At 29.4% G+C, this 6,925-nt stretch overlaps 1 long non-coding RNA gene across 1 annotated transcript; it reads left to right on the plus strand.

The window, feature by feature from the left end:
- The first annotated feature begins 2,327 nt into the window (after positions 1–2,327).
- LOC106687219 (uncharacterized) lies at positions 2,328–3,956 on the plus strand. Its single transcript, XR_001344140.2, has 3 exons — positions 2,328–2,732; positions 2,922–3,012; positions 3,810–3,956. It is a non-coding gene; the product is annotated as an uncharacterized lncRNA (long non-coding RNA).
- Positions 3,957–6,925: the final 2,969 nt, after the last annotated feature.

Below are 6,925 nucleotides of genomic sequence, written 5' to 3' on the forward strand. Positions count from 1 at the left end.
TTTTAAGAAACTTTGCTTTTTAAAAACCTATTTCTCGAGAACTATTGAACATAAATAGCTCTTTTAGGGCTAATATTTTAGCAAATTTACTCTTCTTTAAATAATGTTCTCTTAGATTTTCTAGTGTTGCTAGTTTTTAAGATGTAGAGCTCCGAATGAAAAGTTAATGTTTTTTTAAGGTTTTGAAACAGCCGCCATTTTTTATTCCCCTTGGCAAACTCATCAGTTTTGACTAGTAATCATACCTAGTTTTCATTAAAGTAATCAAAAATTGGGGTGAGATAACTGCCTTTTTTTCTTCCCGGTTCTTGTTATTTCTCATGAGTGATATCATCACAGACACTCAGGTTTAAAGAATCTAACTTTAAAAAAACATGATTACTCAACTCTACCACTTCACGAGCTTGATGAATGCGATTATTACACTTATTTCCAATGCATTTTTTTGCAAAATCATTGCACTTTTTACAAAAGGGACACTGTTTACCAAATGCTGGGAGTTGTCCTTTAGCGTGCTTGAACCCACAGCAATTACAAGCATATAAACTATCCTGACACTCCCAGTGCTTTGGTGGTCTTTCCATTTGTGGTTTCCGATTTACTTCAAGGATCTCTGTTGGATTATCAATCGTTGTTTTCACTGGGGGGGGGGAGAGAGGATTAAAATTTTCATATTGAACTCTACCATCTTGACTGTTTTGCAAAAATTAACTGTTTTTTCCAATGAAGGGTCCTCTCTCAAAAGTGTTTCTTGAGTACTTCTGTCATGAAGTCTAAGAATTATTTGGGATTTTAACAATTTCTCTTCTTGTTCACCGAATTCACAAGGTGCTACTAGTGATTTCAGATCCGTAAAATACCGTTCAAATGGTTCATTTACTGCTTCCTTCCTACTAAAAAGCTTAGTAAAAGCTAAGTCACCATTGTCTCATTTTTCTGTGGGGTGCAATGCTTTTCTAGAACGTCTTAAACAGAAGTCTGTTTCTGCATCTTGGATTTCTCGCGATTTCTTCTCTGTCTCTAAAATAAATTTCTACTTCAGCCCGGAGTCTTTTAAAGCTCTCGGAGATGTTATCCACATCGACATCGAATTCTGAAGATTTCTTGAATTCCATGGTTAAAATCACGTTCTTTACTTAAGTTCAAACTAAAACGGTCTCGACTGCACCATGTTTGGATAAGATAATTAATAAACATAATACAACATGAGGAACTTCTCTGGAGGTAACTTACAGGTTCAGGTTGTAACTTACAACATGTTAACAACCTAACAGTGTTAATTAGAGTTTTTCAACGATTGTTGGATCTCCCTATTACTAATCAGGACAGTGAAGATAAAGCGTACTAATGTCGCATCCATAATGTTTCTATTAGAACCCAGAACCCTAAATATTTGGATTGCCTAAGAGGCGCCAAGCAAGCAACCAGGAAAAAGTAATTTGGAACTATTTAATTAAACTATATGGTTTACCATCAAATTGATAAAACTGTATCTCGCAATCCTACTGCCGTATAACTTAATTATTACTACTTATTATTAACCTCATATTTAATAGTCTTTACATACTCCATTTAACACTTTACCTCTATACTTATTTTATTTTTCTTAACTATATTTTCTTCAATTATATTTGTTTATTCATTATTTTTATTCATGCTTACATTTACCATATTGTATCTACATTGTCCTCATAATATTATCTTGACTGTATTATCTATCTTTATACATATTTTTTTTATGATAGTAAATTTTCACTTCACAATTAATTTATGTTTTAATTAACTTCTGTTCCATATCCACTTTTTGCAACTCGTTTACTCTATTTAAACCACGACAGGTGGGTTCTATTTTGTTTTTTATTTATTAATATTATTATTATTATATTTTTATTTATTCTTTCTTGACCCTTCTTTATTCTCATCTTATTTCCTTAATTTTCCGTCCCTTCGCGTGTATAATTTTTGTTTTTATTTCTCTTATATCTACTTTTATATTTTACGTATTTTTATATATTTTTTCACACATAATTACATAATTTTTAACCCCACCTTAGTTTACTTCTTTGTTTCTTTTTATCTTATATTTTCAACATATTTTTCGATTGTTATGCATCTTTTTAGCCCTTAGAAGCCCTGCAAAGAGGGGCAAAACGTCAGCAAATAAATAGTATTTCTGGTTCCTTTTTTGACCGCATCCCTAACCATCTCCTTCATATTTAATTAAACTGTTTAATTTTATATTTTGCAGTAATAAGTTTAACCGTTTATTAATGAATTTATTCAAGAAAACATAAGCATAGAAGACCGAATACAAAATATTATTTAGCCAACCGGTTCAAACTAGTTTTTCACGGTCATATCTTATCTACGGTAAAATTAAATCTTTGAGCAGTACTTAATCGGAATTAATGTATTATATTTTGTGGCATTCCATCACCACCATTTTTGTCTGTGACAAAGTAAAGTCAACGTCCGATTGGCTGATTTTTTTGTAGCGTCTCATATTTTCAAAACTGATTATCAAGGGATGGATTATTATGCATTTCATATTTTTTTTGTATGGATTTTTTAAAAAGCTGATCTAATATCGTTACGAACCAGGTCATTATTTGGTGTTAGTTATACATGCCATGATACAGACATGTGGAGAATCTACCCGTTGATAGAATATCAATAACATATCTAGAGATCTCGATGCCATCTTCTTTTCAGACACCTAGAAGGATCATCAGGTAATGAAGGAGAAACCAGGTTAGATACAAAATGGTTTGGGTGGTTCGAAAGTTTTTCATGAAAAGACTATCTAGTCTATAGTATCTAGTCTTGGCCAAATTGGCAACATAAAAATTAAATAACCATATTGAAATAAAATTAAGTTCATCTATTTCTTCTAATTTGGTAAAATATTGAATTTTAAATAGATGGAGATGAGATCTAAAGTGTAGGCAAAATGTGCTAAATAACGTACAGTAACATCCTAGTTTTATGCAAGCTCTACTTAAACAATTTCAGGTAACGATTTTGCTGTTAGTCGAAAGTTTCAGATAATTAAATCAATTTAAAGATAGTAACACGTATACTAAGCCAAGTAGGAGAAACAAAGATGGAAAAAGTTTTTGTGAAAAATCGAGAATCTCTGTTCTAAAAAATTATAATGGGAATGATTTAGTTGCTTTCAGCCACGTTAACTGCAACTCAACAATTTTATTCGCGTATACATGATGGTAAAAAATACATTTGTTGATATAAAAATATCGTTTTGTAATTATACAAATATTTTAAATGCTAGAAGATTGGGTTCCATATAGACCAATTTAGAAATGCATCATGCATTAGTCATGAGTGCATTAGTCAATGATATAATTCATTTGCGTTTTACTTATTTTGATAATTTGTATTTAAATACGACGACCTTTGTTAATTTTATTTAATTACTCATTGTAAGTTTCTGTAATTTTCATATTTTAATTTTTAAAAAGTATTCCACCCTATTTTTTTGATTATTTACAACCACATTTTAATTCATTTACGTATTACCTCTTATTCCCTCTTTTAGCGTTCACTGTATTTATATATTTCTCTTTTATCTAGTTTTTCTTTGTTATTATTTCCGTTTTCATTAATTGTCTAGTACTTTTTTGTAATCCTCGTTTATTTATACTTTTGTCTTCTTTAATTTACTTCGTTAATTTTTACATAAACTTTCACATATTTTCAATAGTATTTAGACATACCTTAGTTTACTTTTATTTCATTGTATCTATTCTCTCACATTGCTACATTATTTTAATTGTTTGTATCTTTTTTAGCCCTGCAAAGTGGGGCGAAACGTTGGATCACAATAAACAGTTTAAGTACTATTTGAGTTCTTCCGGACCATCTTTTTTTTATATATTACCCACGTAAATTCTGATTATTTATAAAAAGTGTTTCATATTATACAACATTTAAAATTATTTTTTTTCATCTATAATTCCTACTGTTATTTCTCTCCTATTTCAGATCATATTGTAGGCACATTAGTAGTATATTTGAACATTTTTTTATTAAATATCTTATCATAAATTCGATCTATTTAAACTATTTCTATTCATTTTATTTCTCTTAATGTTTTTATCTACACATAAAAATAATTATAATAAATAAGAATTGAGAAGAAAAGATAACGTAGCTCATGGGTCCCAAAATCTTAGCTAATTTGTCTTTAAGATTTTTTATTTAACAGGAATTTTAAAAAGACTTCATGAAAATCGAAAAGTGTCTGAGTTACTCAACATAAAACATAAAGGATTTTTTTTTTCAAAAGTTTCTAGAAAAACATAAAATCATAAAGGCAAATCAAGTAAGATTTTGCAGTTATGGATATTATGGAACTAACCACTGAATAGATTTATGAACTGCCTAGATGTATCATTTAACCTGCAGTCCTGAACGATAGGTTCTGAATAATGTGGAAATTTGGGCTCTTTTTAAGGGAGGACTTTTTAAAAAAACCAAGGTTTAGCACTAAAATCACGAAACAATATATATATCTTGAACTTGCACAATATTTAACAAAATCAGAATCAAGTTTTTCTGTTGTTGAGAAACTTGACAAAACCGCTGACAAGCCATGTCGCTAAGAATTACATCTATAGAAAATGACGTATATATTTTTTCAAAAATGAAATTTTAAAGTTTTCTTACTCTAACTGTACCATTCGTATGTAAATAAATATAAATTCAATTTTATTATTCATTTTTACTCTTGATAATTTAGAAATCCCAATAATTTGAATATCTTGATAATTCATTTTTAATCCTCATGCCCTTGACGATTCAAATTTCAGGAGTCTATTACATATTCGTCTCACTTGAGTAATAATCCTTAATTTTAAGGTTACTTAGACTTTTCCTACTTTATTAATATCCTTCAGAATGTAATTTAAAACATAAAATGCTACTGCTTAGTGGGGATAAAACTGTTTTAACATAAAATGTAGGGAATCAGCTGGTAAATTGAGCATTTAAAAGGTTATTTTGTTTACACTATATTTTTGTTAACATTTCAAGATATTGTAGAGGAAAGTTTTTTATAATATTCATTTTGATCCCAAATGATTGAAATTAACTTTATTATTATATATAAGTATAAAGTTAATTTCAATCATTTGGGATTAAAATGGATATTATAAAAAACTATATATTATATATAGTATAAGTTGATTAAACATGAGTGACCAGATAATGACACAAAAAGTATAGTTTGCTGAGCAAACATGGACTGTTTCGCTATTCCGTAAACAACAGGTGACATGACTCATATTTTGTAATAATAAACATGAATATTAATGCCCACTTCTGCATTAAAAAGAGCAATATTTGAGTTTAAAACAGCACAAGGAGGTAGAAGTTAAAAGTGCCAAAGAGGAGAAAAAAGTCAATTATTTCACCCTCATTTTGGATTACTTTAATGAAAACTATATATAATTACTAGTCAAAATTGTGAAATTATAAAATACAAGTTTATTATACTTATCTTCATAGGAGTAATAGTTTTCATGATATTCGAATGTGAATATGAATTTCGAGCATAAAAATTGTCCAAATCAATTTATTTAAAAAAATATCATGAAATTACAATCCCTACAAAAATACGTGAAATAAAATAATTTACAGAACAATTAGTAGTTTTAATTTGAGTGCTGACAGATATGTGTACGTCTTATGGTTCCTGAGATATTGTTGTTGTAAATGATATTGTTTTCCATAAATCCAATAAGTCTCCCGGAACAGCTAGAAATCAACATTTTGTCGAATATCATAAAAACTACTGCCCCTACGAAGATAAACGCATTTTTCTCCTTTATATTAAATTAAATTAACTTCTATTTGAGTGTTAACAGACATTTGTACGTTTAATGGTTTTTGAGATATAGATTTCTCAAAATAAATTCACTAACTGCTGATTTTTAGTGTATTTTATATGAAATGTTGCTTTTAAAAAGGCAATATCTAAAGAACTATTGAACTTAAATAGCTATATTAGGGCTCATATTTCAGAAAATTTGCTCTGCTTTAAATGATGTTCTATTAGATTTTCTATTGTTCTTAGTAGTTTAAAAGACATAGAGCTCCATATGAATAAATTTGTTGTTTTCAACGGTTTGAAACACCGCCATTTTTTATTCCCCCTACTTTTAATTGGCAGAATCATCAATTTTGACTAGTAATTATAGATCTGTTCAACATATCAGTTTAATGTAAGAATAATATTTTTAAATCTTTGTAATAAATTAATCTGGTGCTGGGCGCGCAACACAAAACTTCACTTACCACCTTATATACGTCTCCATGTTCTGTGTAGATTAGTAGTTCTTTTTTTGTCCTACCGCCCCTTTCTAGGAAAATTATTATTTAGCGCCCCCTGGAAATCAAATTTTTAAAAACTTTAATAGAAAATATTGATGTATTAATCTTTCTACCTTTTTCGTAAAATATAGCAAAAAAACGTGTAAATCAGAAACATTGAATTCAGAATAGCATGTAATACAAAAAAAGTTAAAGCATTTAAATGAGGTGTAGATAGTTTACCGTAGATTAATGATTGGAGAAGTTTGTCGGGGGATGCAGTCAGCAAAAAAAAAACACAAATAAACAAAACCATATTTATTTATTTTATGCCGACGTTTCGACCTGAGTTTCAGGTCTTCATCAGGGGTTATGGCGTAGAAGGTAGGCCTAAAACTGAGTGACGTGTATGTAGGATGGTTGTAATCACGTCGTTGGCCCTGTGTTACTGGATTCATAATGAGGTGTAGATAGTTGACCATAGATTAATGATTGGAGAAGTTTGTTGGGGGTGAGGTCAGTAAAGAACAACATAAATAAACAAAACCATATTTATTTATTTTATGCCGACGTTTCGACCTGAGTTTCAGGTCTT

Source organism: Halyomorpha halys, unplaced genomic scaffold, assembly GCF_000696795.3.
Source record: "Halyomorpha halys isolate HHAL.00 unplaced genomic scaffold, Hhal_1.1 Scaffold929.1, whole genome shotgun sequence".
In the NCBI taxonomy this organism is placed as follows: domain Eukaryota; kingdom Metazoa; phylum Arthropoda; class Insecta; order Hemiptera; family Pentatomidae; genus Halyomorpha; species Halyomorpha halys.